Source organism: Mus pahari, chromosome 6 (assembly GCF_900095145.1).
Source record: "Mus pahari chromosome 6, PAHARI_EIJ_v1.1, whole genome shotgun sequence".
NCBI lineage: Eukaryota > Metazoa > Chordata > Mammalia > Rodentia > Muridae > Mus > Mus pahari.
Genome location: NC_034595.1, coordinates 59,102,754 through 59,113,664, shown reverse-complemented (window position 1 = coordinate 59,113,664; position 10,911 = coordinate 59,102,754).

The window sequence follows — 10,911 nt, the reverse complement described above, 5'->3', positions numbered from 1 at the left end:
AAAAAAAAAAAAAAAAAGACTCAGGAAGCTGAAGCAGGATTTCTATGAGTTGCAGGGGCAGCACAGGTTACATGGTGAAAGCCTGTCTCTATAAAGAAACAAACACAGACCTAGAGAGATAGCTCAGTGGTTAAGACTGGGTACTGTTAGAGCAGGGGAGCTAAATTAGCTTCTCAACACCCCTGTTGGACTATTTACCTATAACACCAGCTCCATGGAATCCCACACCTTCTCCTAGACTCTTTGGGTATCTGTAATCTTTTACACATACTCCACCACACACACACACACACACATGCACATAATTAAAACTAAAGAAAATAAATCCTTAAGTAAAATCAATACAAACCAGCAACAGCTGAGCCTCCAGGATTTCAGAAGTCTATTCTTGAAGTCCCCCCACCAATAAATACATAGCAATGGATATGAGCATATACCCAAGCATGAGGGAATTAAGTTAATAATAAGTTAATACACACCTCTAATTGTCACCAAGTGCTGACTGTCAGAAAGGCACCTGTGCCAGTAGGGTGTTCTAACCAAGTGTCACACAGCACTGAAGATGAAATACTTGTTTGCTATTTTCAGAGGGATCTGTCCCAGCCTGCCTTTCCAGCTCTCTCTCCCACTTTTGGCCACACTGTTTGTCTAGACATAATAAGATAACAATGCAGGGGAGCAGAGGTGGGGGGAGGGGTATAGGAAACTTTCGGGATAGCATTTGAAATGTAAATAAAGAAAAAAAAAAGATAATAACAATGCCTTAAGCACATTATCTGTTTTCATGCATCAATGCCTTCACATAATCAAGTCTCTCTACTTCCACCTTCATGACATTTAGATAATTCTTCCTTGTCTTTCAAGAACCAAGGAAAACAAGCAGGGCAGTGGTGGCCCAAACATCCAAAAAGGTGTTGTAGAAGCCTTCTCTGACCCTACCGCCTATCTGGGCGGGGTACCCCTGAGTTCCAGTAGTTTTCAAAGCTTTGTCCATGTGGCCCTGGCTGGCCTGGAACTTGCTACGTAGATCAGGGTGGCCTTAAACTCACAGAGATCCAGCTACCAGGGTACTTGAATTAAAGGAATACCCTACCACACCCAGTTGATTTTTGTGTATTTCTTTTATTTTGTTGGCATGAGAATACAACCCGGCGCCCTGTGTGCCACAATCGTTACTTCTCAGCTGACATATGTTGCATGTCCCAGCTATGTTCTTTATTTTATTTTTGAGAGAGGTTTGCCACATTGTCCAGTTTAGTCTCTTGACTTCTGGTGATCCTCCTGCCTCAGTGTGTGGCATAGTTTTATGTTAACTTGACACAAGCTAAAGTCATTTGAAAGGAAGAAACCTCCATTGAGAAAATACCTTCATAGATTAGGCTGTAAGTAAGTCTGTGGGGCATTTTCTTAGCTAGTGATAATGGGGGAGGGCCCAGTCCTGGATGGGTGGTCCATGGCAGGCTGGGCAAGCCATGGGGAACAAGCCAGTAAGCAGCATCCCTCCATGGCCTTGCCTCCAGGTTGCTGTCCTGACTTCCTTCAGTGATGGACTTTATGGATACGGAAGCTTAAATAAACCCTTTTCTCCCCGGGCTGCTTTAGTCATGATGTTTCATCACAGCAAGAGTAACTCTAACAAAGACACTCAGCCTCCCAAGGGGTTGGGACTACAGGTGCAGGCCCCTGTCCCAGCCCAGCCATGCTTCTGTGATGATGGATGACGTTCTTTTTCTTTTTTCTTTTTTTTAAAGATTTATTTATTTATTATATGTAAGTACACTGTAGCTGTCTTCAGACACCCCAGAAGAGGGAGTCAGATCCTGTTACGGATGGTTGTGAGCCACCATGTGGTTGCTGGGATTTGAACTCTGGACCTTTGGAAGAGCAGTCGGGTGCTCTTACCCACTGAGCCATCTCACCAGCCCAACGTTCTTTTTCTGTTGCGTGTCTTTTCCTCCCATTACACTGGAGGACGAGGGCTCGTTCTTATTCATTTGTGTGTCCTCCAGTGTTCCATATACAGCAGGACACCAAAGAAAAGTTTTCACTGGGCAGGTGAATTCAGCAGAAATGATGGAGAATAAAGGAGTCAGAATAGATTCCTAGCCACTCTATACTTTAGCTTTTTAAATTTAAATATTTATGTTTTAAATTATTTTTCTGTGTTATGGGTGTATTGCCTGCATGTGTGTCTGTGACCAATGCATGTGGCTAATGTCCATGAAGACCTGAGGAGGACGTCAGATACTCTAGGACTGGTGTTAAAGACAGTTGGGAGCCGCCCTGTGGGTGCTGGGAATCAAGCTGGGTCCTGTGGAAGAGCAGCCAGCACCTTAAACCACAGAGCTGTCTGTCCCTCTGCAGCCCCATCTCTCCCCCTCTGCTCCCTTCTCTCTCCAAAAAAAGTGAGAGGGTCTCACACCGTGACTCGACTGGCTTAGAACTTACTGTGCAGCCTAAGCCTATCTCAAACTCACAGCACTCCTCCTGCCTCAGCATCCCAAATGCTGTGGTCACAGCCTGGAACAGTCGTAGCCTGGTCTACAGAATTAAAAATTCCAGAGACAAAGCCCTAGCCTAGTTTAATTAAATTGGAATAATTGGGTGATTAACTAAGGATTTACGGTTTTGGAAGCTCCATAGATTATTCTAATGTGAAGTCAGTGTTGCAAACTGCTGGTTTAGGGGAAAATACCACAGCCTAAACTTAGGTTCCTGGAAGTAGGAATACAGAGAAGGAGGGGGACAGATCTGGGAAATCTCTCTTGAAGCCGGTCAGTGGAGGCACATGTCTCTAAGCCCAGCACTGGGGAGGTAGAGGCCGGCAGATCTTTGAGTTTGGGGCAGCCTAGTCTATAGAGTGAGTTCAGAAGAGCTAGGGGAGCTACACAAAGAAACTATGTCAAAAAAAAAAAAAAAAAAGAAAGAAAAGAAAAGAAAAGAAAGAAAGAAAGAAAGAAAGAAAGAAAGAAAGAAAGAAAGAAAGAAAGAAAGAAAATTACTCACATAATTCCCAGTATGGGAAGATCTTTGCAAAGCTTCCAGGGGTGGGGGGTACTTCCACTGGCTAAGTGTCGGCTCCAAAAGCTTGAAGTCCCCAGTTTGCTCTCAGATCCCTGTGAAAAGGCTCGGTGGCGTGTGTTTGTAATACCAGCTGGAAAGGCAGAGGCAGGAGAGTCCTGGTTTGCTGGGTAGGGTAGCCAATCTAGCATAGTTGGTGAGCCCCGGGGCTAATGAGAGGACGCCTCTCAAAAATAAGATGGGGTCTACAATATGGGTTATCAAGTCAAGATGCTTGCCTCCAAGCCTGCCAGCCAGAGTCTGATTCTTGGGATCTACGTGATGGTAAGAGAGGACTCCTAATTCCTGTGTTCTCTGACCTTCATAGAAATGCCCTGGCAAAGCCGGACGTGGTGGCGCACCCCTTTAATCCCAGCACTCAGGAGGCAGAGTCAGGCGGATTTCTGAGTTCAAAGCCAGCCTGGTCTACAAAATGAGTTCCAGGACATCCAGAGCTATACAGAGAAACCCTGTCTCGAAAAAAACAAACAAATCAAAACAAAACAAACAAAAAAAACCCAAACAAACAAACAAACAAAAAAGAAATGCCCTGGCAGTCACACACCCATACATGTACCCTACAAAAGAAAAACTGTAAAAAAAAAAAAAAAAAAGGTGTCATTCAGTTGGTGGATTGTGAATAAATGCTTGGCTGTAAGAGGTAAGGAAGAAGAAGACGGTGTGAAGGATGAGCCCGGGTGGCGTTCAAACACGGGGAGATGGATCACCCAGTGAAGTGACTGTTAGGAAGACATGAGGACCTGGGTTTGGATTTCCAGCACCCACAAAAAGGTCAGGGACAATAATGAAACAGTTCTGCAAGGCACGGTGGCCCATGCCTTTAATCCCAGCACTTGGGAGGCAGAGGCAGGCAGATTTCTGAGTTTGAGGCCAGCCTGATCTACAGAGTGAGTTTCAGGACAGCCAGGGCTGTACAGAGAAACCCTGTCTCAAAAAACAAACAAACAAAATAGTAATAATAATAATAATAATAATAATAATAATAAAACAGTTCTGTAGCCTCACGGCTGGAGTAAGGGGTGGAGACAACTGGATCCCTGGAGTTCATTGGCCAGCCTAGCCAGTTAATAAACTCCAGGTTCAGGCTGGAGAGATGGCTCAGCAGGTAAGAGCACTGACTGTTCTTCCAAAGGTCCCGAGTTTAAATCCCAGCAACCACATGGTGGCTCACAACCACCCATAATGATATCTGACGCCCTCTTCTGGTGCATCTGAAGTCAGCTACGGTGTACTTATGTATAATAATAAAAACATCTTTAAAAAAAAAAAAACTCCAAGCTCAAGAAGAGAGTCATTCTTTTGAGGCAGGGTCTTTCCCTGAATATGTGTCTTAGTTTGTTCTCTATTTCTATGATAAAACACCAAGACCAAAAAGCAACTTTTTGAAGAAAGGGTTTATTTTGCTTATACATCCCCATCATTGCCCATCATTGATGGATGCCTAGGCAGGAACTCAAACAGGGCAGGAACCTTGAGGCAGGAACTAAAGCAGAGACTATGGAGGTGTGCTGCTTACTGGCTTGCTCCCCACGGGGGCAAAACAAAGCTCACCTGCTTTCTTATACAACCTGGGACCATCTGCTCAGGGGTGGCACTGCCCACAATGGAGTGGGCTTACCCACATCCATCATTAATCAAGAAAATGTTCTACCAACTTGCCTATGGGTCAATTTGCAAGGACTTTTTCTATCAATTGAGTTCCTTCTTCTCAGATGAGCCTCGCTTATGTCAAGCTCACAAGAATCCAACCGGATCACAGTGGTCTATCATTTTCTCAGCTAGGCTGGAATCCAGATAGCCCCCATGATCTTCTTGTGTAGGTCTACCTCAGAACTTGGGTTACAGGCATGAGTGGGTCCCCTGGCTTGTTAGGTGGGTGCTGGGGTCCAAACTCTATTCTTCATGATTATGTTGCAAGTGCTATTAATCAATGAGCCATCTCCTCAGCCCCTTGATTTTGCCTTTTTTTTTTTTTTTTTTTTGGTGTTTGTATTAATTAAAAAAAAAATAAGTGAAAAAGGAAGGAACCAAACTCTTCTGCTAGAGACCTCGGGATGCTCCCCCACACACTTTCTTTTCTAGTACAGTTTCTGCTGTGTAGCTCAGGACCACTTCTGGGTGGTCCTCTGCTTTCTGAGGACTGGGACATCAAGCGTATGGTCAAGCCTGATTCCCCTTCTGGTTTCTTTCTTTCTTTCTTTCTTTCTTTCTTTCTTTCTTTCTTTCTTTCTTTCTTTCTTTCTTTCTTGCTTTCTTTTTAAAAGATTTATTTATTATTATATCTAAGTACACTGTAGCTGTCTTCAGACACACCAGAAGAGGGCGTCAGATCTCATTACAGATGGTTGAGAGCCACCATGTGGTTGCTGGGGTTTGAACTCAGGACCTTTGGAAGAGCAGTTGGTGCTCTTAACCACTGAGCCATTTTTCCAGCCCCCCCCCCCTTTTCTGGTTTCTATCCAAACTATTTTCCTTTGCCTTCTGGAATCAGAAGTAACAAGGAAGGCATGCTGTAGCAGGGGAATGGCATTCAAGGCCTTCCAGGACCAGCACTCAGCGTGTCCTGAGGACAGGTTGGCATGGCAATATCTTAGAATCAACACAGAGACAGGGAAACAGGAATTTGGGGAAAGGCGCCAAACAAGTGGCTTTCAAAAGTGGGACAGGTGCTGGGAAGTGGCTGAGCAGTTCAGAGAGCTTGCTACACTTGAGTTGGGTTCCTGGTGCCCAAGTCTGTTGGCTCACTACTGCCAGGACTGCAGTGCCAGGGGATTTGACTTTCTTCTGGCCTCCAAGGGGTGCACTCACACACATATACAGATAAATAGAAAATAAAACAAAGCTTTAAACTGAAATGAGCTGGATGTGGTGGCACGTGCCTTTTATCCTAGCATTCTGGAGGCAGAGTTAGGTGGATGTCTGTGTGTTTGAGGCCAGCCTGGTCTATAACATGAGTTCCAGACAGTCAGAGCTATATAGAGAAACAAACAAAGAGACAAGCAAAAACTGAAATGAAAGATAATTAGGACTAATGACACGGCTAGCAGTCAAATCAGCCCATGGACTGGGGGTGATTCTTTTTTTTTTTCAAAAAATTTTTTTGAAAGATGTATTTATTTTTATTATATGTAAGCACACTGTAGCTGTCTTCAGACACTCTAGAAGAGGGCATCAGATCTCATTACAGATGGTTGTGAGCCACCATGTGGTTGCTGGGATCTGAACTCAGGGCCTTCAGAAGAACAGTCAGTGCTCTTAACCACTGAGCCATCTCTCCAGCCCTAAAGATTTATTTATGCTGGGCAGTGGTGGTGCATGCCTTTAATCCCAGTACTTGAGAGGCAGAGGCAGGTAGATTTCTGAGTTCGTGGCCAGCCTGGTCTACAGAGTGAGTTCTAGGACAGCCAGGGCTATACAGAGAAACCCTGTCTTGGAAAAAAAAAAAGAAAGAAAGAAAAGAAAAGAAAAGGAAAAAAAAGATGTATTTATTTTATGTGAGTACACTGCAGCTATCTTCAGACACACACCCCTAAAGATAGAAGACTTTCAGAATAGTTTCTGTCCTCAAAGGACTGTGAGTCTTAAAAATAACAGCAGAGCAAGACATGTGTGATGGGGTACACCTTTAATTCCAGAATTAGAAGGAGCCTGAACCATCAGACCCACTTTTTTCCCCCAATTTTTATTAGGTATTTACTTCATTTACATTTTAAATGCTATCCCCAAAGTCCCCTCCCTATACCCTCCCCCCAGACCCACTTTTAAAATGTATTTGTTTACATTATTTTATTTAAGTGTGTGAGTGTGTAATTACTACAGAGTTCTCATTTATCATAATATCAATATATTCTTAGTCCCTCCCAGCTTTCTCTCTCTCTCTGTCTGTCTGTCTGTCTGTCTCTCTCTCTCTCTCTCTGTCTCTGTCTCTGTCTCTGTCTCTCTCTCTTTCTTTTAACACAGATTTTTACCCTTTACACCAGGTTAGCCAGAACACTGCAGACCAGGCTAACCTCAAACTCATCCTGCCTTGGCCTCCTGAGCGCTGTGATCACAGGCATGCGTCATCGCCCCCGCTCAGTCAGCTACCTTTTGAGTGTCTGTGGTGACCGGGAACTTGAGGAACCTCTGCCCACACGGGATAGTACTCAGTCTTACATTGTTCTTTGTTTAACTGCAGGCTGCTCTCCAGCCGCTGCTCTCCAGCCGCTGCTCTCTCTCCAGCCGCTTCCCATTCCTCCTGTTGCCTTTGGCTCTCTCTCCTAGGGAGGCAGACAAGGCCACGCCGTTGCTTAGCAACCTAGGACCCCCACCTGCAACAAGTCCCATTCACTACACTCTATAAACAGTGGGATAAGTTCCTCCTCTTCCTGACAGCCATCAGACATATAGGCACTTTCTATTTGATCACACGGAAGATATGGGGACTGAGGGGCGATCAGCCTGGGTGGTGGTGGTGGTGATGATGATGATGATGACGACAACGATGATGATATTTTGAGACAAAGCCTCACTATGTATCCCTGACTAGCCTGGAATTCACTGTGTAGATCAGGTTGGCGTGGAACTCAGAGATTCACTTGCCCCTGCCTCCCGCATGCTGGGATTAGGGCACGGGCCAGACTGCGTTAGTTTTGGGTGCAAGTGCGGTAAGGCAAACTGTTCTCTGAGTAAACTTTCATGGAAAATCTTCTACTTACTGTCTTATGCCTATAACTAAAATCAGATGCATTATGGGAAAGGCCATGCACAGTAAGCAAAGACTTGCATAGTCTAAGCCTGTCAGTCAAAAAAAAAAAAAAAAAAAAAAAAAAAAAAAAAGCTATCTACGCTGTTCCCTTCAGCAACCAAAGGCTTCCTTCTTTTGAACCATATAAAATGAAACCCCAAACAGAAATCAGTCCTCATTCATGTGGCCTGCTGCCAATCTTTTAAAAAATATTTACATCTATTTACTTACTGTGTATATACAGAAGTCAGAGGGTGATTTGGGGGGGGGGAATCAATTTTCTCCCTCCAACATGTGGGTTCCTGGGATCAAACTGGATCAGACACTTGGAGGCAAGTATGTTTTCCTGTCAAGCTTTACCAGTCTTCAACACCAACGTCAATGGCATACTTCTTTCTGATTTCTACTGTTGTGCTTTAGTTTCGAATAAAATTACCTTGGTACTTTGTAATCTATGAGAACCTTTGTTACAATTCTTTGAATAAAGACTCTGGAAGCAGCCAGTTGGATCTTTAGTAACATCAGTGCAAACCCATGTGATTCTGAGGCTGGCTTAGGTTGCTTGAGACACCCTCTCAAAAACAAACAATAACAACAAAACCCTCACTAACTTAAAACCATTTATTTGATAAGCAAAATAATTAACTTTTATAAATGAGAAATACCTTTATTGATGCCCCTAATTTTAAGAGATTCTGTTATAATATATTTTGTTGTTTTGTTTGTTTGTAGTTTTGTTTTGTTTGCTTGTTTAAGACAGGGTGTGGTGATTTGAATATGCTTGGTCCAGGAAGTGGTACTCTTAGGAGGCGTGGCCTTGTTGGAGGAAGTGTTTGACTGTGTGGGTGGGCTCTGAGACTCTCTTCCTAGCTCCCTGGAAGCCAGTCTCTCCTGGCTGCCTTTGAATCAAGATGAAGAACTCTTAGCTCCTTCTCCAGCACCATGTCTGTCTTTATGCTGCCATGCTTCCTGCTATGATGATAATGGGCTGAACCTCTGAAATTGTAAGCCAGCCCCAATTAAATGTTGTCCTTTATAAGAGTTGCCTTGGTCATGGTCTCTTAGTAGCAATGGAAACCCTAAGTCACAGGGCTTCTTCTTTTAACCCTGGCTGTTCTGGAACTTGCTCTGTAGAGACCAGGCAAGCCCTGGATGCCCCTGCCTCTGCCTTCTTGGTGCTGGAATTAAAGGTGTGTGACACAACACCTGGTCTTGTTCTTTAGTCTTGACTGGCCTGGTGCTATGTAACCCAGACTGGAACTCAGACTGAAAAGTGCTGGGATTACAGATGTGATTCCATGTAAGTACGCTGTCGCTATCTTCAGACACACCAGAAGAGGGCGTCAGATCTCATTACAGATGGTTGTGAGCCACCATGTGGTTGCTGGGATTTGAACTCATGACCTTCAGAAGAGGCTTCAGTGCTCTTAACCACTGAGCCACCTCTCCAGCCTCTCTCCTGTGTATTCTTACTGGGTTAATTAGAACTAGACAAGTGGCTACTTGTCACAAGATTGGTGACCACAGTGAAACTCCTCTGGCAAACAGATCTTATAACTCAATGTGAAGAAATAGTTTTCTACAGCAGTTTAACAAAATTGCTTCAGAACAATCAAAATAAAGTTTCTGGTATTTTGGGAAAGCTGTGCTCATTTTAATGAAGGAAGGATTCAAAGCAGTTTTTTAAAAACTTAAATCCAATGACAATTCTCTAACTATACTTTCCTCTTCCTTTTTAGAAATTAATATTAATGCTTAATCCAATGGTCTGTGCTCTCAAAACTTCTGTATCCTTTTATTATACGAAGCTACAGGCTCTGGTCTTAACCTAATTATGAGTAAGTCTCACCTATGATATTCAGGTAGTGTTGTTTACAGCCTGTTACACTGTGGACTAGAGCTCAAGGTTCAGAGGAGTCCCCCCAGCAGCTGAAGTGGCTCTGGTCTTCTGTGGCCTTCCTTTTGGCCCCCGGAAACAGAATCTCTGGTTTGGCTGTCTCTGATAGTGTCATTGATGTGTTCAGTGACATGAACGTGCACGAGTTGTCAGAGGGAGTAGAGAAGCAGAAGAAGGTAGTGTTCTCTGCCTGCATGAGGCCAAAAAAAGTCATCCAGGAAGAGGCGGGTGATGTGGGACAACCGTGGGCATCACCTACTCATCTTTATCAGACAACAACTGCAGCTACAAGCTCTAGGGTGCAACCTAAGGGACCAAGGAGAGGAAGATGTGTGATCTGTGCTCTTCGTCGGCGCTCCTTGGGAATCACCACCGCGTGGTGGTTTGAACAGGAATGGCCCCCAGAGACTCTTGTGTTTGAAGTGGCACTATTAGGAGGTGTGGCCTTGGTAGAGGAAGTGTGTTTCTAAGGCTAGGCCTTGAGGTTGCAGATGCTTAAGTTGGACCCAGTGTCTCGCTCTCCTTCTGCTGCCTTCAATTCAAGACGTAGAACTCTCTGCTTTTTCACCAGCACCGTGTCTGCTTGCATGCTACCATGCTTCCCACCATGATGGTATGGATTAGACTCTGAAACTGGAAGCCAGTCCCAGTTAAATGTTTTCATTAGAAGATTTGCCATAGTCATGGTGTCTCGTCATAACAATAAAACCTTAACTGAGACACCCCTTAAGAGCAAAGGATGCTATCAAGAGGAAGCTGACATGGATCTCAAGCATAAATTACAATCAAGCCACTTGGAGGAAGCCAAGGCCAGTTGCATCCTGGCAGAGAAGCTAGGAGGCAACACTCTTATCTCCCTGGAAGGCAAGGCTCTGTGCATCCCTTCCGGGCTCCTTCCCGGAACAGTCAGCACATTTGTCCCCCAGGCTGGGGAGGTCCCAGTGGTCAAACAAATCGCTGATCCCTGTGTTGGGAGGAGAATAATCTCCGCGTTGCTCAAAGGAACACAGGGACAAAGTGAAAAGAACTGGCCGATGTTGGGGGGCGTTCACCTGAGAAGGTTGCTCTGACGTGGGTTTAAGCCAATAGAAAGTCTTTATTAGCCAGCCAGCAACTACACTGGGTGTTCGGAATCTCAGTGTGGCGACTGCAGCCTTTCTCAGGTTGAGCTTTTTTTTTTTTTTTTTTTTTTAAAAATTTGTTTATT